Source organism: Rattus norvegicus, chromosome 3 (genome assembly GCF_036323735.1).
Source record: "Rattus norvegicus strain BN/NHsdMcwi chromosome 3, GRCr8, whole genome shotgun sequence".
Lineage (NCBI taxonomy): Eukaryota > Metazoa > Chordata > Mammalia > Rodentia > Muridae > Rattus > Rattus norvegicus.
The window spans coordinates 23,464,869-23,491,790 of NC_086021.1; the positions used below are offsets into that span (position 1 = coordinate 23,464,869).

The following is a 26,922-nucleotide window of genomic DNA, read 5'->3' on the forward strand; positions in this document are numbered from 1 at the left end:
GATGTAGAGGCCCAGGTCGAAAGCTCTGGGCCAGGGTGTGGTGGTCTCACAGGTGGCCATTTCTGAGCACAGTCTCCACTGCTGTTTCTCACCCCCTGGCTTCTGATACTCGCAGGCCTCTTCTGACATTCCCATAGTGACGCAGGATGGGGAGGGTTCTGTGGGCAGCAAGTAGACACATCACCCAATCCGGATCAGGCGACCCAAGGGTGTCTGTTAGCCCCGCCTCCGCCCCTCCCCTATGTCCCACCTCCAGACTGCTGCCAAGCTGCTCAAGTGGTTCTAGCTGTTGGTGGGGTCCTGCTGCTGTGATAGGCTCCTCCTCTCCGGCCCCTCCTCCCCACCCACCTCTCAGGCCCTCCTGGGATAGCTGTCCTCCTCTGGGGCCCTGTACTTGCTCCCAGCCATGGTGGCTAGGCTCACTGCTCTCCTCCTTTACCTCGTTTTCTCCTTGGCCATCCTGGTCCAGACAGGTAAGGTGCGTGAGGGCTGGGGCACCCAGGGACCCCGCCCTGGTGCCTGGGGGTCGCTCTGTTTATGAGCGACTTTATCTCTACCTGGCTGGCCTGAGGTGTGGCATCGGGGTAGGAATAGGGAGACCTGGCTGCTCTGGGCCTAGGGGTGAGGGTCTAAGATTTTCTGGAACTGAACCAACTCTGAATTGAAGATGAGGGATGGGACCTTCTTAGGGCTGGTATGAAAACACTAGGATGTTAAAGTCCTAGCCAAGAATTAGTGATAACAGCTGTCCCCAGCAGTGTACCTTGGGAAAAAACTTGGAAAAAGCAGTCATTTTGAAAATTGGCCTTGAGGCCACCTGCAGCAAAAGCATCTGGAGAGCTTCCCAGGAGACTCTCTGGCCACTTTCATCGGGAACTCGGAGGGTTAGTAGAGAGACAAAGGGAAATTAGGGTGGGGGTGACTTGTACTTCTTAACAGCATCTTACGTGCTTTTGGTGTCTGTCCCTACACTTCTAGAGACTCTGGTCATATTTTGTGGAGGAGGTGGACACAGAAATTGTGCTTGAATCAAGGGAACACGTTTCTTTCACCTTGTGCAACTCAATTTATAGACCAGGCCTAAGTGGCATCACCTGGGCTCTAAGGTTAGAAATGCAGTAGCTCCTGAGTTACTGTGTCAGATTCAATGATCTATTTAGCATAGTAATCAGATCCCCAGGAACTTGCAGGCACATTCAAGTCTGAGTAGTGTCTTCTTATGATAAATACAATCGGTGATTCAGAATAGCATATTAAGCATGCACCAGCAGAGTCTTCTTTCATTTATTATGTCCCATCTCCACATCAGGAGAGGAAAAATGGCTTCAAGAAAACACTGCAATTGTAGTTGATTCAAAGCACCATTATGCTTTGAGCTTTCTAAAAATGAAGGCAAACCCAACCAGTGAGAAACATAGGCTTAGGCAAACCAAACTTGGCCTTAGCACTGACTTCTAGCAAGGTTTATGTCACATATAAGGAACACTGGGAAAGAGAACTCCTTGCCCAGGTCATTATGATAAATGAATGAATGAATGAATGCAGAAATGGTTTTCTTAAGGCAATTCTGTTGGTGTTGGTACAAGAACCTTTCAGTGAGCTACAGAGAGATGGCCAGTCTGGGTTCTGGGTTCTAAGAACTGATGCTGCAGAGGGTGAAGACAGCCAACACTTGTATCTCTGCGATGACAATATGGTAGAGGAAGAAACCCAGCATAAATGTCAGATCTATGTCATGGACTGCTATGGAGGGAAGAAAGCAAACAATCACAGGGATAAAGAGTGGCTCATGATTTTAGTCTCCCTTTGGGGATAAAATTTTTATTGTCTAGTGTCCTTTTGTAGAGAAAAGTATCCAGTAGCACACCTTTTCCTTGAGCTTTGTGTCCCAAACACTGCGGGAGATGCCTGAGACTGTAAATGTCAATTGTTTTTGCTTTGCTGAGTTGAAATGCAAAGCCCTGTGCATGGTAGATAATTGCATCTTATAGCATGGAGGTGTTGAAACTAGACTGTGAATGCCCTTAGGTTTTCCTGCTTTGAAGTGAGAGAGATGGGGAAGCTGGTAGAGGCGAAGTCATACAGTGAATAATTGGCAGCTAGGGTTTGCTCCCAGGCTTCTGTGACTCCACAGTCATCAACTTAAAACACGCGGCATAATTCATTTAGACCTGGAGGCTGCCCCACTTCTAACCTTCTGTGGCTTTCTGAAAATGAGTTCTCTAAACCCGTTCAATCAGTCCATATAATGACTCATAATCGCAAAAGATGTCTCTGGTCCAGGAATGTGTCCATCTTAGATCAAGTACTACTCCCTGGTGTTTTTGTGCCCATCGTATGCCTTCCATCCTTGTTTGCTTGCTTTCTTTTTTTAAAAGATAGAGTCTCAAATTTGCTATGTGTTCAAAGCTGGCCTTGAACTCTTGATCCTCCTGACTCTGCTTCCTGAGACCTAGGCTTAGATTCCTGATTCTCTTGCCTCTCCCACCTGAGACTTGGAGTTTCACTTATGTGCCACCATGTCTGACATACATTTTGTTTTGAATCAACACTACAACTGTTTAGGTTAAATATCCTCACTTCCAAGTAAGGGGACTGTGGCTACAGGTCAGAAAGAATGGCAGGGTTCAACCAGATAAGAACGCCACTCTGTGACCTTTTTGTTTTGTTTCGTTTGACCTAAGAATACTGAACCAGAAGTATCTTTGCTTTAAAGGTAGGGACCTAATTTTTCTGTAGCAGGGTCCAGGGAGCTCTGCCAGTGTCCCTTTATTCTTGTTCCTGGTCCTCATCAATGGGTTGTACCTGAGCAACCCTAGAAGGCATGCAGAAGGTTCCAGAAGCACTTTGGCACTCCTGGAGGGTTCCAATGTCCCTCCAGGCGCTAGGAAGTAGCAACACATTTTAGCTCTCAAAAGTTGAAAGGGTGATTAAAACGTCACTCTATAGAGACCAAGGGGAGTTAATGTTAATGTGTTCTACCACTTCTGAAACATCTTCTGAGGACAGGTGCATCACACACATGTATGCCATGCACCAACCTGGGAAGGTTTCCACAGTTATCTGCTCTGACACTCAACGTACATAGTGAATTTTTTCAAACTGCTTTGCAATTCTATCTTGCCATAGTCAGGACCATCCAATCACATAGACAGCTCTCAATGGACAAACTATAAACGGCTAATAAATATTTGAGGAAATGTTCAATATCCTAGGTCTTTGGGGAAATGCAAATTGAAATTGCTTGAGCTTAGAATGGTGTTGATGAGGATGGGGTGGGGGCGGCTTACCCAAGATTGGGGCAGCCACTGTGGAAATTAGCATGCGGTTCCTCAAAATCTGTGAATAGAACTCCCATATGATTCAGCTTCACCACTCCTGTGCATGTACCTAAAGGACCTTAAGTCAACAGACCATGAAGATAGCTGTGCACCATGTTTGTGATTATTCCCAATAGCCAGGGTATGGAACCAGTCTAGACTCCCAGAAGTTGACAGGTAGCTAATGACAATGTGGTACATACATGTACATAATGGAGTTTTGAGATGATTATCATTATCATTCTTTTTATTATTATTTTACTATTAGGGTATATATGTCTAGTCACACTGCAGGGTACACATGGAAGTCAAAGGACAAGTTTCTTTAGTTGATTGTCTTCTTCCACCCTACAGGTCCCAAGGATCAAACTCAGGTTATCAGGCTTGATGGCAAGTGCCTCTACCTACTGAACCATTTTACCAGCCTCACAATGGATTTCATTCATCTGTGAAAAAAAAAGTTATATTCCTTGCTGGAAAATGGATAGAACTGGATATGATCATGTTAAGTAAAAGACGTCACCCCGAAAAACAAATACCCAAGTTTTTCCCCTCATGTGCTAAGTCTATATGTGGATCCATGTATATATTTATATGCATAAGACATGAAGATAAAGCAGGACTGTTGAGAAGAGGTAAGGGAGTAGTAATGTGGCAAGAAAAAGAGGAGGTTAATAGGGAAAAGATAAATAGAACCTTTTTCTCAGATGTGAAATCAGAAGGGAGACTAAGTAGTGGATAATGGGGACAGTGAGCATGAGTGAAGTATGAAATGTCATAATGAAGCCCATTACTTTATATGTTAAGTTTTAAAACAAAATAAAAGAACTGCTCAGTAACAGTAGGACTGTTGGTCCTACGTAAGCAACATGTAGCTCCAAAGGCTTTAGCAACCTTTTGGGGACATTACTATTCGTTTCTTCAGTAATACCATGGGGATGATGGCCCTTTTCTCCTGGTGTGGCAGTTATCAGGATTAAATAAATGTGTCTAAAGTGCTCAGCACAGGACCTACCTTCCAGTAGCCCCTTTCAGATTAGTACAAATTATTCTTACTTCTTCGATGTTCCCAGCAACATTTTAATAAATACACTTTGCAAATCCTGACAGTGTTGTTTACATGAAATGGTCAGAGATCTCACACCTATACAAACAAAAAGGGGGAAGGGGATGATGGCAAGTGACAGCTTAAAGGGCAAAGGCTTTGGGAAGTAATAAAAACCTTCTAGAAATAGAGAAAGGTAATGCTGTATGTTCTTAAAGTATCATAAAAATCATTGAATTAGACACATTGAAAGGGTGACTTGTGTTATGTGAACTCTATATTCATTTAAAATAATCCCCAAAGGCTGAAGATGTCGCTCATTGTCAGGTAGAATATATATTTAGCATGTGCAAGGCCCTAGGTTTTATCTTCAGTCTCAGAAAAAGAAAGGAATGAGTAGATAAATGTAAGTTTTTTAAAAGGTAAGCTGGATGTGTTGGCCTATGTCTGTAATCTCAGCATTTGGGGATGATGCAGAAGGATTGCTGTAAGTTTGAGAGCAGTCTAGATTACTTGATGAGGTTCACACTAGCCTACGGAAAGGAAAGGAATCCATAATACCACATCATGTCCAATAGAAAAAAAATGCTTTCCTAATTATACCCTACATGGTGACACATGCCTTTTAATCTCAGTGTTCCAGGAGCTGAGTCAGGAGGATCTTGAATATGGGGCTAGACTCCCCTCAGCAAAAAGCCAACCAGAATAAGGTGTACATAATTGTGGGTAAGAGCACAATGACCTCGGTGCTAATTATACTGAGTGGACAGGCTGGGTTACTAACAGGAACTTGTGCATTGATTTGGGGGTAACAAGCTTTATACATGTGCCCCAGAAAGAGTCTGGTATTGGCTTCAAGCTCCTTGAGTGCCTTCATCAGTCCTGGGAATTGGGCATCATGAGGACAGAGAGAATTTTCTTTCCCTCAGTGGTAATGGGGTCACCATTTTGTCAGCTAGTCCACCACAGGGTCTAGAGCCTCATTCTTGAGACGTTGGATAAGTTTTCAGCCCTTCCTTTGGTGGTATAGGCCATGTCTTCATTTTCCAGTACAAGACAGACAACAGGTACCTGTATCAAGTGTACAGAAGCCATTTGAATGAATATTTGTGGGTAGCAACAAAAATAAAGTTATGGTTGGGGGTCTCCACAGCGTGAGAAATGGTGTTGAAGGGTCACAGTGTGAGATGACAACGAAAAGGCTGTTCAGAGGTGCCTGAAGCCAGGAGCTTCACTGGGTTCTGAGAGTAGACTTTCTAGACACACTGACTTTCCTGTCTCCAGTTGTGCTTCCTACCTGATGGTTTGGCCTTTCCAACTTTATGTCTACTGTCACTTTGTACATTTTTAATGTTGTTCCTCTGCTGCTCTTGGGTTCCCAGAAAGCCTGGCTCAGAGGCTCCTGAACCTTTTGTTTATTCTAGACTCAGCTCTCCCAGTAGCCTTCTCAGAGGTCCAGTGACTGAGGATTTGTTGTTCTAAAGTAGGTATATATAAGATCACCATTGGATTTCTGGTGAATGTCTGTAATCTCAACACTCAGGAGGTGGAGGCAGGAGAACCAGGACTTCAAGGCTAGCCTCAACTACACAGCCAATTAGAGGCTACCCGCTGGTATATGAAACCTTGACTCCACTTTTCCATACATCTGCATATCTGCCCTTTGTGGCCTTCACAGTCACACAGTGTTGCTTTCATTGAACTCTACACATTGTAAGTCCCATTGGATGGTGGAGAGTCTAGGTCACGGTACATATTCCATCATGAAAGTGGAGGAGTGTCCAATGAATTTTAGCCCCAGTTTCTCAACAGGCACAAACTCATGGAGTTTTAGGGTCCTGCTGAAATGCTGCACCCCTAAAGTTCTCCCCAGTCTTCCCAGTGGCAGTGACTGTATACCTCTAGCATGAAGCTGGTCCCTTTAGTTCTTTGAATAGCAATGACCATTAGAGGTATTTGGTGACCTGCACATCTCTATTTCTAGCCCTTTGAATGAGGCCATGATGTGTCTGTCAATTGTCGGTTGTCACGTTCCCTCTCCATTGGGGTTGGGCGTGAGCTAGGTGGATCCAAAGATTTTTCTAGGATTTTCTCTATGGTTGAGACTTCATACAGAGAGTATAATGTCCAGTGGAACAGCTCCCTTAGTGGAATTGGCAGAGCATCGGTCTTCAGAAGTCTAGATCAGGAGCTGGGGCAACCTGGGGGCCCTTGTCTTTGACAGAGAAAAGTTACTTACGTTTGCCTGTTTCTAGATACAGACAGCAGAGCAGTTCCTTAGCACCAGGCCTTTGAATTTTAGCCTGGAACTTGTATGTGGGTTGGGGTAGCATAGTGTGAGAAACCTGTCTAGCATATACGAGGTTCTGGATTCCAGGAAGTAGTGGTGGGGCAATAACAGGAAAAGGAAAGTTGGTTGATTGACAGTAGATATCTTGTAAGCAAGGGAAACGTGGGTGCTGTCCTGTGTGGTGTAAGATGTTTGGTACATAATCTCTTGCCTTTACCCAGCAGGTACAGCACCCTGCTCACTTGCCTTGCAACCTGAAGACGACTGCAGAGAGCGTCCAGTGTGTGCCAAGCAGTAGATTTCTACTGGTGGAGCACCAGTGATACTGACAAAGATGTCTATCTCATGACTCTTGAGATATCTCTATATGTGTGTGGTTCTAGGGCTGGGAAGGAGGAGAGCCTTGTACATATCATGCAGGTGCTCTACTACTGCCAAGACACAGCCTAGACCTTGGCAGAGTTTTTCAGAGACAGGATCTCTGTGTGTATGTCAGGCAAGTCTTGACCTTATAGGCCCCTCCTGCTTCTGCAATGAAATGCAAGGATAAAGGTTTCAGACAGCTTGCAGATGTGTTTTTGTTGTTGGTTTTTGTTTTTTTTTTTGTTTTTGTTTTTGTTTTTTTTTCTTTTACACTTCCCTCTCTTGATTTCAGTATACTCAAACACCAAGGTTTTCTGTTTTCCTTGCTGCCTTAGTACAGATGTGTTGGAAGAATTGAGGTCAGGGGCCATCTTTGTGGGTTGGTGTCAGCTCCACTCATCTCAGACCTACCCTGGACTGTGGTGAGCTTTGGCTGTCCTAACTGTATAGCAAGTCACTGAGATGGGTAGATGTTAGGTCTCGCCAGTCTCAGTGCATGATGACTTTTATTTTATTTTTGGTTTTGTTGTTGTTTGTTTGTTGTTTAATTTGAAAATCTTTTATAACAAAAGTTTTTAAAAAATGTACTTTGATGGCTAGTGGAAGATGCACTCTCTCTCATGCCTTAAAAATCCATTTTAACCTGTCATATGATAAATATCAATAGTCAGAAACCATATTTAAAAAGCACATGAAGGTCTTCAAGTGTTTTAGCATCTAGGGTTGTAAGACCAAAATGTTTGATGCTTCCTTTGGCAAAATTATACTCAGGAGAGTGGTTTCTGCTGTGCACAGTGTATATCACTTTATTGTTATGAAGTGATACCTGACTGTCTCCTGAAATGGCTGTTTTGGTTCTGGCCACCAGCAGTGTACTAAAGTAGCCATTGTGTAATGGCCTTGTTAGCACGTGTCAACTTTGTCATGATCTAAACCCACAAGATTTAGACATTTATTATACAATTATATTATAATTATTTATTTGTAATTATATTTAGTTTACATGCTTCCGATTACTACGGGGTTGTCTAAGATAGTTTCTTCTTTAATGAATTGCCTGGTCAAGCCTTTGGCTCAGTTCCTTGTGTATATTTTCTCCTGGTTCCTGCTTACAATGCTCTTTTTTTCTGTTTCCTTTGCTGTATTTTTTTCATTTTTTTCATTATCATTACAATATCTATCTATTGATCTGTCTGTCTGTCTATCTATCCAAGTCATTCCTCTTGTTTGCCCTAATCTTAAGCAGTATATGAAAGGACTGATAATTTCTTTATTGACTTATTTTAAAAAGTCAGTATCTTTTGTTTATCAAGTCATGTACTTTGTGTTAACAGACAAGGTCGTAAAATATTCTTCTTTGCTCTCAGTTTATAATCTAGTACAACAAAACCAAGAGAATATAACATAAACAAGGGATTGAACCTAGCATAGTCGCTTACTAGCCAAATGCTTCTGAGCTCTGTGCACAGCCCCAACCTTGTCTTTCTAAAATTATGCTTTGTTTTTGAGAAAGAGTAGTACTCGAGGGGGGAGCCTTTCGGTCTGGTATTCTTAAACAATGCTTGTCATTTGGGGCTTTGATATGTTGCTTAGGCTACGACTTGGCAGGACACTTCCATAGAGCAGGACACACAGATTGGTATGGTACCAAAGTGGCAGGAAAGCAGTTTTTTTTCTTTTTTCATTTAAGAATTTAAGAGGAGGGCTCAAAACCTCTGCACTCTGTAATTTTGGTCAATCGTCATTGGCTATCTGTTAGTCTGGCAGGCATGAGTTTAAAAAAGAGTACTGGAAAAGGATGTTCCGGCTCAGGGGGAAACCCAGGCTTTGCCAACCTGACTTTAAACATCTTTTTTCTTAGAACTTAGCACAGCTAGTGATGCTGGGGGTGGGGTGGGCAATGTAGGGAAGAAACTTAATTATGCAAATTTTGATCTTAATGCTTTATTCGTATGTTTCCTGGCAGGCTGTTCTTTAATCTCTAGAGCAAGATTGCTCAGAATTACCATATATTCTCATTAATTTCATTAAAACTATAGCAAAGGTTGTTTTTGCTATAATCAAGAGCGATTTTGATTAATACTTAGGAAATCAAACCCCTCGCCAGCAGTGGGAATGAGAATAACCTTCTCAGTTAGTCGTCCTTTCTCTTCCTTCTCACCCCTTCTTGCAAAAGGCCAAAGATACAAATGCACCAGAGGGATTTTTAAGAGTCTGTTTGCTTTTGCAGATAGTTCTAAGGAAAACACTCCAAAATGGGAGTCCATTTTCCTCTCTCTTGAGTTTGAAGAAAGAACACACGTGTGCACACCAGCCTGCCTTGGCTGGCCACAAACAGTGCCAGGAGCACACACCCTCTTTCACAGGCTGACTGTTAAGAAAGCAGAGAATGCTGGGAAAATCTAGAAGATGAAGAAGGTAACATACCTATGTACCCATGTAAAGAGGACATGAAAATTGCACACAGGTATTAGATAAAAACTAAAGGACCAGTCAAAGATGATCTATCTTTGCTTTTAGAAACCATACCTACTGAGGCATCCCACATTATAACTTCCCTGATTTCAAACCATAGTTTGACATGTGTGTTTTTGTGCTTATGATCTGTTCATGAGCGTTCATTAGTACACTATGTACAGTGTGAGGAGGAGCAGGTCATTGAGGGAGAAAAAGATACTCGAAAGATAGTCATTTGACACGCTATAGTTTCTAATGTTTCAACCACACCCTCCTCCATTTTCCTCCCTTCTTTCCATTCTTTTGAGTACTGATGCTGGAAACCATGACCTTGTGTGTGCTAGGCAAACACTCTATCAATGATTCTCTGTTGCCTCCTTATTGATCTGTGTAATAATTTTTGATCACAGGATAGGTGTAAAATAGTGTATCTTCACTATCTCCTCCTTCAAGGAGTGCTCAGTACTCTAATCAAAGACAGAACCCATTTGTCCATTGTCTTTTTCCTTGCCAACCTCTATGGTTCCTGCTTTTAGGAAAATGTGGGGCCAGCTTACACGTTCAGAGGTTCAGTCTGTTATCATCAGGGCGGGGGCAGGACAGTGTCCATACAGATGTAGGGCTGGAGAAGCTGAGAGTTCAACATCTTCTGAGGGCAGATAGGAGAAGACTGGCTTGCAGGCAGCTTTTAGGAAGTCTTGTCAGACTATTTCTTATGTTTGGACACTGTAGGTATCTGTGTTGCACTGCTTTCTTAGGGCTACTGGGACAGAGTGGAGTTAAAGTATACATTAACAACTGGCCACACAGCAACATTTGATCCATTAAAGACTGAATACATGACAGTATGTATTATTTACTTCTTTATTGCTTTGAAAGACACCATGGCCAAAGCAAATTAAAAATAAAATTAGGATGATGTTTCCAGAAGTTTAGAGTCCATGATGGCAGAGAAAAGCCATGGTGTCAGGAGCAGCTGAGAGCTTACATTTTGGGTAATTTAGTGTGAGCATGAGTGAGTGTGTGCATGTGTGTGTGCGTGAGTGTGTGTGCGCGCATGCGTGCATGCACAAGAGTGTGTATATTTATGTGTATGTGTATGTATATGTGTAAGATGAGAGAGAGAGACAGACAGACAGACAGAGTGACACACACACAGAAAGAGAGATTGATATGTACCATGGTGCCTGTGGAAGTCCAAGAAAAGTTATGGAGTTGATAATTTCCCAACTCTACATTGGTTCAAGGAATTGAGTTCAGGTTATCAGGGTTTCTGCTTTTTATGCAGAAGATAACTGTACAATAAACTGGATAACTTAAAATTTGAAAAGAAATAATAATCTTTTCCAATTCCCCAGAGTAGAATTCCCCAGAGTTCAAAATATCAGCAGAGCCATGCTCCTGAGTGTTCCTGGATTTGAATGGAATCCTTCATTCCTCCCCTCGCCCCATTCTTTTTTTTGTTCTTTTTTTCAGAGCTGGGGACCGAACCCAGGGCCTTGCTCGGGAAAGGCAAGCGCTCTACCACTGAGCTCAATCCCCAACCCTCCCCCGCCCCATTCTTAACTACTTTGTATCTCACTAAAATATAAGAACAGCTAACCAGTTTCCTGTGGATAGATGTGATGTCTTAGAAGCCTTTCTTCTGGATTTAGATAAGTGTGAGCAAAGGATGTGTCCCTCAGGTGAGTGGAATGCCATTCTTTGTCACCTCAGCTTTCACAAATCCTTTGTAATCACAGTAATTGCAAGAAGCTGTGCAGACGACAGGGCCATGGTACAATGTTCACAAATGCCAATTTGTAGCAAAGGCCTAATAATACACTAGGTGTGAATTATGAACCTCAATTAAGGCCTTTGCCAGTCATATTGCCCAGTTAGAATATACATAATTGTAAGTAGGACTCCATTTTTCTTAACAAAAAGAATATTTGCTTGTTAAAAGTGTGACATTCAAGAGTTAGCTTAATAGGATGTGGAAAGATTTCCCAATGAATACTGCAGACCTCAGAAGAACAAAGGCGCGCACATGGTTTATTTTAAACAGATGTCACCTGCTGTGGAAACTTCTTTCAGGCAAAGAATACAATGTTCTTACTGTTCTCCAGGCCTGTGATGGATTGTTATATACATAGGAGAAAGGGGGAAATAGTCTCTCTATTTCTGCCTTGAACTTAGATGCCTAAAGCAACATAAATCCATCCATTAACATTTTGGGTATTAGGCGGCTGAAAGATTCCCACTAGAATAAAGTTCAGCTTTAGCAGCGTTGTCCTCCTCTGAAGGCTCTAGTTTTCTTTGCCTTTCCTGAGTTTGTTCTTATTGTTTGTTTTGTTTCTTTTTGTTTTGTGAAATGCGTCTTCATCTCATGGATCATGGCTCCTTCCCCTGATCCACTGACCACATGTTGTCTGATTATCACTCTTCTTTTCTTATCATGACCCTAGAATTCACTTTGAGCCTGTCCAGATAATACAAGATAATAACTGTATCTCCAATACCTTAGAAGCTAGCTTAGTTACATCTTATAGTGATTTCTGCCTCATAAAGTATCAACTGTGTATGCCCTGACACTCGAAATGAGAAAACCCCTGAGGGACTGCATGCATTACAGGAAATTGAACATTACATCATTAGCATTGTGTCGTGATGTCACACTGTTTTTATTTTACATAAAACCACAATAGATTCTCAGAAAAGATCATATCTAGACAACTTCCATATATGGTTTTAAAAACCATGTAAGATCTTATGAAAACCAGAAATGAAACTTCCACAATATGTGTGTTAAGTGCGGGGTCAGCTGAAATGACTCAGACCCATTGCAGGGGCCTAAGTACTTTTTCCTTCCACTAAGTGGTGGTTAATGAGCACACAGTAAGCTAAATGGACTATGCATGCAGTCTTCTTCTTTTGTAGCCTGGGTTCTGCTATTTTTGCACAGGTCTGGTATTCATGTTTTTGCATGTGTGTCATTTGGTAATATCTATGTTACTCACAACGCAGGTCTAAGTGTGACAAACATGTTGAGTGTACAGTGGGGTTGTGTCTCAGCGGCTCTACCACAGGTGTCTTGCCTCAGGCCTCTTGGGCATTCTTTGTGCAGAAATGTTAGAACTCATCTACCCAGTGATCCCACAGGGATGTGGGGTGATAGCCAGGACATAATGATTCTCTGGTTGGGGGGGGAGGGACATGATGCTTTAAGTGTGTTTTAAAAATTATCACTTTTACTTTTGAAATTATAACATAATCCCATCATTTCTCCATTCCCTCCACTTCTCCTCCCACCAAACCCTTCCATGTGGGCTGGAGAGATGGCTCAGTATTTGGAAGTGTATTTTACTCTTCCAGAAGAACTGAGTTTGGTGCCTAGTACCCTTGGCAGATGGCTCACAACTGCCTGGACTTCTAGCTCACAGGCTCTGATGCCTCTGGTTGCCTTGGGCATTCACACATACACAGGATGAAAATAAAATAAAATAAAGTGTTAAAATGACTCTCATCTACTCTTGCTTGCTCTCTTTCAAGTCCACGACCTCCTTTTTCATTAATTGTTGTTACATGCAACTATGTATAGATTTTCCTACATACATAAATATAACCTATTCAACCTGTCTAATGTTGCTTGTATGTTTATGTTTTCAGTACTGACTACTTGGTATTGGGTAAAAATTGACCTGCTCTTCCCCGGGGAAGACTATCAAAGTCTCAGCATTTCTTAGTTGCATGTAGTTCTTTGTGTAGAGTTGAGGCTTCATGGGCTTTCATCCACTTTGGCATGTCTGTTAGCTTGGTAAATCAATTAATTTATTGAGGCTTAGTTACTGAGAAGAAACTGTGTGACTGAAAGGCAGCTGCATCACCAAAAGCTCACCACAGAGGCTGGGGAGAGGGTTCAGTCCATAAAGTGATTTCTGCATAAGCACAGGAGTCTGAGCTCAATACCGAACACCCACGTGACAAGCCAATGCTAGTGGCACACACTTGTGCTCTCATTGTTGGTGAAAGGGGGAGAGCAGATCCTTGGCACTGAGTAGCAAGCTGACTTGACTTAATTGCTATGTTCTGTGTATGTATGAAAGATTCTGTCTCAAAAAAAGAAGGGCCTTCAAATACCCACAAAGGTGTGTGTGAACCTAAACGTAGAAACATACAGACACACACACACACCTGCACATACATCTACAAAGTTTGGTTTTGAAGTTCCACCCCAGCATGGGTGATGGCTCACCAAAGCTACAGACATAGAGCGCTCTGAACAATTTACAGGTAGCCCGAGGAACCAGAGGCATTTTGTTAAGTTTTATGTGCCCTACAAGTCTACCTTCTCACTCTAGGAAGGGATTAGCAGTGACTGACTTCATGGAGGACCATACTTTGAGCTGTTGGAAGGGACAAAAGTCCTTAAAGAAAACGGTGTGCAGTAAAGAGTCACAGGGTAGGTTGTAGCTAGACTGAAACTAAAATCCTTGCCCTGCCTTGTTTAGAGCTGCTTCACTCCAGTCCGTTTCTTTGTTCAAGAGCCCTCCTTCATGATATACCTTCCTCCTCTTCTTTGAGGTAGGGTTTCAGCGTGTAGCCCTGGCTGGCCTAGGACTTGACACGTACACCAAGCTGTACTTGAAATCACTGTGCATACCAGGCTCGCCTTGCGCCTGTAGTAGAACGTCTGCTGACTCCCAGTTTCTGGGAGTAGAGAGGCTCTCGAGAGGACCTGGATTCAGTTCCCAGCATCCACACAATAACTCGCAGATGCCTGTAAGTCCAGTTTTAGGGGGTCCGATGCCCTCTTCTGATCTCCAAGGATTCTTGCACACTCATTGACTTTATGTGTGTGTGTGTTTGTCTGTGTATATCATATTAATAACATATATTAAATAAATAAAAAATATATTTATTTCTTGCCTACGTAGGTGCAGAGTATCACTCTTTGCCTTTGCTGAGGAAAGGTTTCCTCTTTCAAATTAGCTGCCCCTAAGCCATCATCCAGCTCACACACATGTCTTGAGTCTCCTTATGAGCAGCAGTAATTAGATGGACCAGAACATGAGAAGGGGAGCGGAGCAATAAAACAGGCGAAATAATTTCGCATTACTTCCAGACTGGTATCTCAGGGAAAACTGCTTAATGGACTGCTTGTTCTGTAAGTTGGGTTAGCATTCAAGTGTGTGTTTCTGGGGTAGTGCTTTGGGCCCAGGGCTAGAGAGAGAACTGTCCATCTCTACTGGTTTATGGTACTGTTAGTGTCGGTCAAGAGGATAAGATCTCCGGTCTGAGTGGAGACTGGTTCAATCCCTTTGGTAAGGGATCACCATAGAAAGGTTGGCTCACCAGCTAAAACCTTGCTGAAAAGATAGAATGGTTTTTAAAATGAGACACTGTACTTTTCTTTCCCACGATTCCCACCACCATTGTTCAGAAGCTTACCGACCAGTCATGTAAAAGGTCCTAAGTCCTACCCTATGACCAAGTCAGAAAAGCATACATATTTTTCACATTTTCTATCTCTTTTCTAAGTGTTCTTTCCTTAGTACTGGGGTCTTTATCCACAGCATTTTGGGCCTCCCTACTCTTTCCTTAAAACCTGTAACCCCACATGTGGCTGCTTGCTGGCCATGAGTCTAACCTCCATGGCAGCTTAAACAGCACGGCTTGGCCCTTCTCCTTTCTCGTCCTCTGGGAGCTGCTAGGGCTTTACCGTTTGCCAGTCCTGGGGTTCTTCTTCTGAACTCTAATAAATCGTCCTTGTGGTTCTTTGTGAGTCTGTTTTTAAGTCCTGTTGTCAGTGTGACTCCGAATCCCAGAGGGGACCTTGATCTCCCCTGTGTCACTGTGGGAGGAAGATTATAAGAGTTGGACTTGATAATACTGAATCCCATGCTCAGGATTTGGAAGTAATATGTAAAGGACTCTGAAAAGAAGCAAGACTTGGCTACTAGGCTGTAAGCTATTGACTCAGAAACTTTTTCGGTGCATTTGTAAGCTTGGCACTAGCAGTAATTGCCAGGTTGTGGAGAGGGTCCACATGACCCTGTAGCTTTGGGCAGGTTGAGTATGGTACACTGGGTGGTTCCATTTAAGTGGAGCTGACAGTGCTGTTTGGAGGCGTATATGGGAAAATTTGAAGGGAGGGAAGGGAGAAGTGTTGTAGTATTAATCTCAAAAATAAAGGGCCTTTTGCACACACCAAGTACGTGTGCTATCACCAAGACATTTCCCTAGTCTAATAACCGTTTTCTGTATTCATTTACCTAGATAAAGCTTGAGGTTTTTTTCCCCATACCTTGGCTACTGTGAATAGTTGTGCACTGAGCGTGAGCGTGCAGATGCCTCTGATTTACCAACCTCAGTTCCCAAGCTTCATATAACTGGATTATAGGATAATTCTATGCTTACTTTTCAGGAGTGTCCATACCATTTTCCATGGGCTAGGATTAAAGCTAGCTTCATTGCACTTGCAATTTTTGTTTCCTCAAAGATTAGACTTGTCGTACATTATCTTTTAATTCATCGGTTGACCATAAACATCATTTCTTTGTGGAAAATGTCACTTAATTGCATGGGTCATTCTTTAGCTGTGGTGAAGCATTTTGGTTGGACGCACGTTAGTCTCCTTGTTTTGTGGTTCTGGGAATTGAACCCAGGGCTTTCCACTTGCGGAGTGAGCCCTTGGCCTGTAAGCTCTGCCTCACTGCTGCAGTTTGCTCTTTTGCCTATGCTTTGGGAATGCTCTTCAGGAAACCATAAGCCAGACCAATGCCCGCTATTTCTTTTAGTACCTCTTCAGGATTGGGTATCACATTTAATAAATTGCAAATTAATTATGATTCAGTTACTGTATTGGAATAAAGGTCTAATTTTATTCTTTTGTGTTTTCCCATCAGTGATTCCTGAAGACACTATCCTTAACCCTTTGTGCATTTTCAACTCTCCGTAAGAGTTACGTTCGACTTTATTTCTGGGTTGTGTATTTTACACTACTATTATTTTGCTTTTATTTTTGGCAGCTTTGTAGCATGCAGGTCAAGTACCGCTTATACGGATTTTAGATCATTTTGCATTTCTGACTTTTATATTATCGCCAACTTGTAGTTCTTGCCTGTCACTGACCAATGTTGGCCCTGTCACTTTCCACACTGGCCACACAGGGCTTTCACTTATTCTGAACTGCGTCCTAGGATTTGTGATGTGTGATTTTATTTGTTCTGTTCCTCAAGTGCTTGTTTAAAATCTAGGCTCAGACTTGAAAACTAGCTTAGTCATTAAGATTTTAGTTCCCAGCATCCATGGCGGGCTGCTAGCTCTACCTCCTAGGGAACTGCCATTCACTTCTGGTTTCCAAGAGCACCTGTACCTATGTCCACAGATACACACATATATGTAATTTTTAAAAATTAAAAATAAAAAAAATTAAAATCTAGACTCTCCCATTTGAGACAAAGTGTGTGATATTCAGGTTTCTGAATTAATCCTTGTATACAACCGCTTCTTCTGTGGGGTTCCAGAAATGACCCAGCAGTAAAGATCACTGACTGCTTTTCCACAGGACGTGGGTTTGTTTGATCCCTAACATCCACATGACAGACCACAGTCATCTGTATTCCAGTTGTAGAGGACTTGACACCCTCTTCTGGCCTCTAAAGGCACTGCATGCATGCCATGCAGAAACATACATGGCGCGCCAAAACATACACAATACACACACACACAACACACACACACACACACACACACACACACACACACACACAAAGGAATTTCAATCGTTTCCTTTAGATTACCCACTTTGTTGTTTTTTAAACATGCTTTGCTCTGCTTGGCTTTCCCTTTGTTCTGCTTTCTAGCTTTCTGAGGTATAACATGAGGGCTGATGTATTGCAGGCTTCCAGTCAGGACTGCTTTCCATTTGAATGTATTGTGATCCCATTTGCCCTTGTCTCTGGATCCTGTTTGGTTTCCGTCTAGTTGGTTTTCCTTGACTTATGGATTGTTGAGAAGAGAGTTGTTTAATTTCTACATATTTGTGAGCTGTCTCTCTCACCATTCAGTTTTAGTTTTATGCTGTTGTAGTCAGAAAAGAGGCTTGATATGATCCCACTCTTCCATAATCACCGCTGGAATGTGCTTCGTGTATTAGCACACGATCTATGATGTTCCCTATGTGTGCATTTGCAAAGAATACTTGTAAAACCCACTGTTTCTCCCCATGGTTAGGTCATCCATTTGATGATGGAAGTTTCCTATTACTGTGTTACATTCTATGTTCATATCTATTAATGATTGCCATATATGTTTGGGTGCCTGACAATGGAGACACACACACACACACACACACACACACACACACACACACACACATGCACATATCTCAAATGCATTTGACTTGTTGCTGAAGTAGCCCTTTTGCATTTTGTAACGATCTGTTTCTTTCTATCACAATGGAGTGTCTGACTTCTGCTCTATTTTTTCTTGGCGTAAGTGACCCGTCCAGCAGGTCCAGTTATTCAGGGTCCCGAAGAGGCCTTCTACCTGTGTATCAAATGGGGGTGAAGAGAAGAAGGAGACCAAGCAAAAGTTCTGTTGTCAAGGTCTCGTTTATTGGGGTGAACGTTACAGCTTTTAAGGTTTTCAGGTAGGGGGAGTGTCCTTAGTGAAACACAAAGGATGGAGGGAGAAGGGCATTCCAGCAGCGAGAGCAGAAGGTGAAGAGGTCATGCGATGGAGACGCTGGAGATGTCTGGTGTTTGCTCAGACTGAAACAACCTGTGAATGTTATCTTCCTGGCCGTAAATTCATGGGAGAGGCTTTTGTCCAACACTCTCAAGACTTATGACAGTCATTTCAAGGTTGAACATCTGTGGCCATGCAGCCAAGAGTCACGTAGACACTTTGAGCCACAAAGCGGCCAGGCCCAAATCCAATATGGCTCCCTACATGTAAGTATAGCTACTTTGGATTTTTGTTTTCCGTTTGCATTCACATCCCCCTTTTTTTTTAAATGACAAACACCATGTCAAGAGTCTATTTTAGCATCAGCCTCAGTGGTGAACACTTGCCTAGTACGTTCTAGATCCTAGGTTGAGTTCTCAGAACCACAAATTATAATGGTAAGGACAAAGAAAATATTACAATCTTTCCTTCATTTTAAAAACTACCTAAACTTAAAATTGTCTTCTTCTTTGCAGGACATGGAGACTTCGATGATTTTAATCTGGAGGATGCGCTGAAAGAAACTTCCTCAGTAAAGCGTGACTCAAACAAACAAGTCCACCAAGCAAACACAAGTGGTCGGCCATGCACCACACTGACAATCTTGCCTTCAGAAAAGTACACGCATATGAGACTAGCTGTGCCTCCATCTACCTGTTTGTTCTGTTGTGCAAGGCTTGTGTCGTTTTGTCATACGTGTGTCATCTTCCTTTTACATTTAGAAAATTTCATAATTTTCATTATGTTGAAACCACAAGAGAACATGCATCTGCCTTCACCTTTTTTCTGCTGTACAAAAAGAGAACTCTGACCCGTTTCATTCCTCTCACTGTTTTGTTTTGAGACAGGGTCTCTTGATTTAGCCCGAGTTGTCCTGAAATTCTCTGTGCCGACAAGGCCGGCTTTGACTTGGGTCCAGTACTAGAGCAACAGTGACTCTTGGCCACTGATGTGCATTTCTAGCTTCAGAACCCATGACTTTTTATGATTCTTCAGTGTGATCCCCACAATGGCCTTGGGGACCTATACCGAGACCATTGTCAGGATGTGAATTCTGTAAACCATAAAGGAGCCACTGTGTTTTACAATCTGCTTCCTTTCGTCCTTCCTTCTCCCTTCAGAGAGCCACTTTAGCACCATGACTAGAAGGACAGGAACAACCAGAGCCCCATCAAATCCAGCAGGTAATGAGGTGTGGGAAGTGAGGAAGGCCAGACTCACCTGAGAAGGGACACAAGGAGGGACTCGTTAGGACTCCATCTGGGACAGGGTCAAAAGGAGCCATGTAGAATTTTTAGCTGCACGCATGAAAAGTTAGCAAAGGCACCCATGTGAATGTTAGATTTAATTCAACAGAATCCCATCTGGTTGGTCACTGTGCCTTACGTGAAAGCCATGCGTTTCCACTTCCCTATTGCTTTGGGTGACGATGGCTGCCAGAATCCAGGTACAGGAGGCAGAAGGGGTGAGCTGAACTTGACTTAAGCCCCAGTCTATCCCCATAGCTCCCAGGTTAAACATGAGCCATTCATAGTCGAGCAGAGTTGGGCAACCTGAGGCCTAAGGAGAAGTCTTCAACGAAGATATTCAGACGTTTTCTTGAAATTCTCTAAGTTTTTGAAGATCTCGGGAGAGTTTGTGTATGTGGGTCACATCTATAAATACTTCTCATCTGAGAACTTAGAACTAAAAACTGATATTAATCCGAGGAAAATAAAAAGCCATATGCATTTACATGTGTGGTGGGTTTTTATGAGAAATAACTGTGCTTATAAGGTGAAAACATAATTTAGAGTAATGAATGACATTATTTTATAGTTTTCTGTAATGTCTGGCTTCAATAGAATGCATCTGGATTCTATGTGTGTGTGTGTGTGTGTGTGTGTGTGTGTGTGTGTGTGTGTGTGTGCGTGTGCATGTCTGTGTCTGTGTGCGCCTCTGTGTGTGTGTGTGTGATTGCATGGATGTCTTGTGTGTGTGTATGTGTGTGTGTATGTTTGTGTGTCTATGTGTATGTGTGTGTGCATGTCTGTGTGTGTATATGTGTGTGTGTTTGTGTGTATGTGTGTGTCTGTGTATGTATGTGTGTGTCTGTGTGTGTGTGTGTGTGTGTGTGTGTATGTGTGTTACTGCGAGACAGACCTAGGAATCACTATGTAGACCACACTTTACTAGACAGACCAGACTGTCCTCAAATTCACAGAGATCTGTCTACCTGCCTCTACCTCCCCACCCCCGGACCCCTGTGCTGGGACTACAGATGTGTGTTACCACTCCTCCTGGATTTTTAATATCTGCATCTGGACTGAGCAGTTATAAGTTCCTGAGGTTCAGTACAACATTCGGAGAAAATCCAGACTCATGCAAATATGTAGGAGAAAAGGGGAAAGAACTCAATGTGCTTTTTTTCTTTAGTATTTTCTTATTTATTTATTTACTCCCTTTTTGTCCAAATTGCTGCCAGTTTCCCTGCTCCCTTACACAGTCTCTCCCTCTATCTCGCCCCTTCTCCTCAGCGAGGGTGGAGCCCCCAGGGTATCCATCCCCACTCCCCACCCCCCACACCTAGCTGGCACATCTAGCCTCTTTGGGGCTGGATTCATCCTCTTCCACTGAGGCTAGTAAGGTAGCCCAGCCAGGGAAACAGGATTCACAGGCAGGCAACAGCTTTAGGGACAGCCCCTGGTCCAGTTGTTTGGAGCCAACGTGCCCAAGCTGCATATCCGCTACACATGTGTGGGGACCTAGGGCCAGATGTGCATGCTCCCTGGTTGGAGGTGCAGACCCTGAGAGCTCCAAGGGTCCAGGTTAGTTGACTCTGTTCATGGTCCTTTGGAGTCCGTGACCTCTTCTGGTCCTTCAGTCCTTCCTCCAGCTCTTCCATTGGACTCTCCTATTCTTTGAATGGATCACTCACAGTTCGCTAGCTCTGTGCACTGGTCACTTGGAAACACTGATACCCCAACCAATGCACAATGTAATATATTACAGAATCACACCGATTCCTGTTGCCACCTTTCTCATTGAACAAAGCGTTCAGTAAGTCATACAGGGTGGCACTGCCTGTAATCCCAGCACTGTGGAGGCAGAGGTGGGGAGAATACCAAAAGTTTGAGGATAATCCTGTTCTGTATTGCAAGTTCCAGGGTACTCAGGGTTACAACAGCAAGATCTCTTGTCCAAAAACAAATAAGCAAATAAATGATGAGTAAAACAATGATTTAAAAAACCACCTAGATATTGAAAAGCTGATCATATCACAGCCACCAGCAAGTTTTCGGAAAACTGTCTTAAATTCCAAGTTTCGTTACTGGCAGCAGATATGATCAAGGGAGGCTGCAGGGATAGTTCAGTGGCACAAAGCACTAGTGCCTCTGTGGCAGCATTCCTCTTGGAGGCTCTGTGGGGGAGTTATGTCTCTCCTTTTGCCATATACATTCTTTGGCTTATGACTACTTTGTTCATCTTCAAAACCATGGATATGCCAGTGTTTCCTCTTTCAGTTTGTCTATTTTTCCGTATCTGTAGCCCAGGCTCATTTGAAATTTGTTATATAATTCAGGCTGCCCTCCAAGTCCTCCTCCCCCTGAGTCTGCCTGTCAGATTCTGGGTTCATAGGTGGGCACCACCACACTTGGTTCTCATGGATCTTCTGTGCATACAGTCCTGTCACCTACAGACCGTTTTCAATATCCTTTCCTCATTCTTGCTAGGACTGCTGGTACTGCATTGAATAGAATTGGTAGATTGGACACGGTTGTCTTGTTCCTCAGGTTAGAAGGAAATCTTTCAGTGTTTCCCCCTTGACTATGTACCCTGGTGCCTCATCCTGTGTGGTCTTCATTCCGTTGGGTGACATCGCTTTCATCTTCGTTACTTTTCTACTTGCTGTAAGAAAGCGCCAGGGTGGAAGTCGCTTAAGGGAGAGTTATTTTTGCCCAGTTTGAGTGATGATGGCATACACTCAGCTCACTCCATCACCTGTGTACAGGCTAGGATCTCAGACCGAAGAACCATGTCATCTGCCAAAGGTGCTTCTTTTCAACACAGTTTACCGAGTCAAGATGATCTCCTACCATATTGCTGGAGGCCTCTCTCTCAGGAGGTTCTAGAACTCATTGAGTTAACAACTCGAGCTAACCACTCTAGCTTCTATGGCTGATATGTGGAATTATCATCAAAAAGATGTTAAATTTTGTCAATTTCTCTTTCTATACCTACTGATATGATCACATGGTTTTTATGCTTCATATTTTTAATGTTTAATGATTTAATTTATGTTGAGCAATCCTGTGTCCAGGGCATAAATCCAGTTTTGATTATAGGGTGCAATCTTTTAAATATGCTGTTCATTTTCTTTGCTAATGTAATGTTTCCTTGATTTTTGCCTCTATTCATGTAGTTTTGCTTGTTTTTGGCATTCTCCTCTGGCTTCGCGTGAGGGTCATGCTTTTCTCATGAAGTGAATTTGGAATTCTTTCCTCATCTTCAGATCTGCAAGGATTTGAGAAGGATTAGCTTTAACTTTTCCTTGAATTCATTTTAATAACCTTCTTTTACCTGGATATTTCTTTGTTGGGAGGTTGTTAATTATTCTAATTATCATCCATCCATTTATATTTTGATTTTTCATAATCACCTTAATAGTTTGTGTGCTTCTAGAACTCTATCCATTTCCTCTAGCGTGTCTGATTTGTTGGAATACATTGTCCATTGCAGTTTCCTTTGTACCTATTTAGTATTAGTTGCAATGCCTCCTCTCCCATTTATAATTTTGAGCCATTAGAACAAGTTTTGAATCTTGTTTTCTTTTCTCAAAAAGCCGACTCCAGATTTCCTTTCTTTCCTCTCCTCCCCCTTGTTTTTCCCCGTTTTTTCTGAGGAAAACCTAGGACCTCTAAGTAAATGCATGCTTGCTTCTGAGCTACGCCACCAGCCCACAAGAACCTTAGCTCCATTAAAGCTTCCTGATGGTTTTCTTGTCTAGAATTCTTTGTCCTCCCTCCTTTCTACACATCCTATTCCTGTGACACTTCTTCCTCTTCCTCCCTCTTTTGAGACTGAATTACTATCTTGGCAAGCAGTCCTAGCTGGATCTCAAATGCCAGGTCCTCCCACCTCAGCTTCCTGGATCGTGGCCGTGCACCAGGTGGTCTGCTCTTTCCAGCTTCGAAACAACTTTTCCTCTTATGGGCAGTGTTTCTGTTGTGTCGAATATCTGAAGTCTTTACTAAGCATTCAATTCTGAAACACTTCCTTCTGAAAATTTAATGGTTTAATATTTAAGCAAATAGAACCTATCAATTTGCAGTTAGTTGTATATAAAATGAAACCCATTGCTTTTTGTTTTAGAAGTTTAATTATTCCAGCACCTTTTGCTGAAAAGATTTCTTCCGCCCTTGAGTTGCTTTGCATATGTATAACAAAAGTCACTTGAGCAGGTCTGAGGTCTTTTGAGCTCTTCATTCTGTTCTGTTGCCTGTATCTATCTGTCTGCCACTTCTTTGATAAATGTTAACTATGAAATATTAGGTAGAGTGATTCATCCCACTTTATTCTTTTTAAGGTTTAAAAAAGACAATCTCAGGTTCTGCCTTTCCCAAAAAGTTTAGATCAAATTTGACTATTTCTGGGAAGAAACAATCAGTGGGACTTCTATAGGCTTTCACTGAACATAGAGAGTGTGGGAGCTGATGTTGCCAGTCTGGTGTGTTTTCTGGTGTGTGTCTTTATTTGGATCTTCTTGGTTTTATACCTTTAGGTTTACTTTACATTTATAGTAATTTCCCTCACCTCTGCTTTAAATACTTTGCTTTCTGAGACACTGCTGAAATGAGTTCAGTAGCATCGACATGTAATAGTGATGACAAGGCAGCATCCAATCCATCACTTACAAAATGCCACAGTAGCTCTCTTTACTCTTAACCTGGGCCCCATGTGACCCCACTGCTCACGTTGGAGTGACACGCAGGAAGCACAGAGACAGAGACAGGAAGTGGATAGTAAACCTTACATGTCACCTTCCAGTGACGTATTCCCAACAATTGGCCTGTAGGGTCATTTCACGTTTGACTACAACACCCATTTGTTTGTTGTTCTGTGACGGTGCAAGTGAGTTGTTTGGAAATCCTTGTTGTTTTTTCTTTTCATTTCTTTCTCTTTTTGTTTTTGTTGTTGTTTCTTTAATGCAGGGTTTCTCTTGGCTGTCCTGGAACTCACTCTGTGGACCAGGCTGTTTTCAAGTTCAGAGATCCTCTTGCCTCTGTTCCTCGGAGTGCTGTGATTAAAAGAGTGCATCGCCATAGATCACATGAAACTCAAGAAGGATGACCAAAATGCGGATGCTCCACTCCTTCTTTAAAAGGGGAACAAAAGTACCCATAGAAGGGGATAGGGAGGCAAAGTTTAGAGCAGAGTCTGAAGGAACGGCCATTCAGAGCCTACCCCACAGGTGGCCCATACATATACAGCCACCAAACTAGATAAGATGGATGAAGCAAAGAAGTGCAGGCTGACAGGAAAAGGATATATATTTTTTCCAAAATGTTTTCTGCTGAGTGTTTAGAAACTAGCTTTTTAGATCTTTGATCCACTTTTAGTTGATTTTAATGGACTGTATAGCATGATGGTCAAATTTGCTTCTTTAACCACTTTCAGTTTGTAAAGCAGTTCTCTGTACAGCACATAAATGCTAGCTTATAAAACAGTTCTCTGAACATTACAGACAACACCAGCTCATTCATCTCTGGGCATCGTAATCTGCTGTTCAGTTCTTGCACTAACAGTGGAGGAAACCGTAGCTCAAAGGTCTCGGGGATCGTCTAGAATTCCCTACTCCATGTGTGCAGCAGATCTGGGCTCATGTTTTAGCTCTGGTCAAGTGGTGAGATGTGGGTCTCTCGGTCCCCAACATATGAAGAATGGTTAGAATCTCCCTCACTTAAACCTGTTCCATCTCTTTGCCATCTTTTTCCGGGTAGTCATGAGGTTGTATAGGAGCTTTAATAAGTACTAACGATGGCCTATTCACGGTGTGACTTCCTTAAACTATGATGTAAGTATGCATTTTATTATTATTTATTTTTATTGCTGTTTTCCCTCCTACTGTCAGAGAGGGGACCACATCACCACTACAACGAGAAGGCCAGGAACAACTAGAGCACCGTCAAATCCTATGGGTAAGACAAGCTCTCAGAGGAAAAAGGGAAGGAAGGATTTTCCACATCACCTACCTGTTTCAGTGGGTATCCTAGTTTGTGTTTCTATGGTGATAATTAAACACCATGATCAAAACCAACATAGAAAAGAAAGGGTTTATTTTATTTGGCTTATGACCACCAGTGTAGGGATGGTACCTTCCACGATGTACCATGTCCTTCCCCACTGATCGATCACTGAGAAAATGCCTAACAGCCTGAGCTTATGGAGGCCTTTTCCTAAACACGGTTCCCTCCATGTAGATGGCTCTAGCTCATGCCGACATAAAAACTACCCAGTAGGGGTTGGGGATTTAGCTTAGTGGTAGAGCGCTTGCCTAGCAAGCACAAGGCCCTGGGTTTGGTCCCCAGCTCAGGGAAAAACAAAAAAACAAAAAAAAACCCAAACTACCCAGTACAGCAGTGATTATCTCTTTTGTTCTGTGGTCCCCACAACTTGATGGGTTTGACTTGGAAGATGCCTTGGATGATCAGAATGATCTAGATGGCCCCAAAAAGTACAGGAGAAGGAGGAGGTAAGTTCTAGATGCTCAACATTACAGGCCAGTGCTATAGTTCCTCGTATGGTTTGTCTTACACCTGCAATGGTATTCTGAGATGTCCAGAGTACTGTAGATCTGGGCCAGATCTGGGCCATGTTGAGCTGCAGGAAAACCCAGAACAGTAGTAGTGATATATTTTGGTCTTGGGATTCTCCAAATTACTGGGAATCTCAATAACTATTGTCTGTGTGTGTCATATCTACCTCTGTTTATCATCTATATATTTAATTTTTTTAAAAAAAAATCAGTATTGTTTGTATAAAATGATAATACTAAACCAATACATATTAACATAAATAGCACATTGTATGAGTCTGTGTCAAGAGAAAAACAATTTGTCAGAGAGTGGCAATATTTTATACTTCTTAGAAATTTCTAGAATGTCAATCTTGCTAGGAGATACCTGGATTCTCATATTGAGATATGCAGCTTGAAAGCTGTCCTCTGACCTACACACACACACACACACACACACACACACACACACACACACACACACACACACATACACATACACACACACACACACTTAAATACAATTAAATTCAAAAGGGTTTAAAACAGACATATAAATGAACAATACATTTTAAAAAGTGTTTAGTACCTTTCCTCACTTTGTTCTCCTTTCATTACTGTTCTGGTTGCCCTGACCAAGTGCCTAGCAAGTGAAGAGAAGAGGAAGGATTATTTCAGCTTATCATTTTAGAAGCGATGAGGCCCCGATATGACTCTGCTGCTCGAGTTGTATCCGCACACAGGAAGCAGAGAGACAGAGACAGGAAGTGGGCTAGTAAAACCCAGATGTCACCTTCCAGTGTGTATTTCCAAAAGCAGGCCTCAAGAGTCCCAGCACATGAGCCTATAGGGACATTTCACTTTTGAACTACAACACCCGTTCAATGGACTTGTGTCCATTTGTTGTTTTCTAGCATTGCAGGTTAGTCTTTGGAAAACCTTGTTCTCTTATGGTTTATAA

The 26,922-nt window shown here is 42.4% G+C and overlaps 1 pseudogene; it reads left to right on the forward strand.

Moving 5' to 3' along the window:
• The window catches only part of LOC120101882 (uncharacterized), a 48,793-nt pseudogene extending 22,339 nt beyond the window's left edge, over positions 1–26,454 (forward strand).
• Positions 26,455–26,922: the final 468 nt, after the last annotated feature.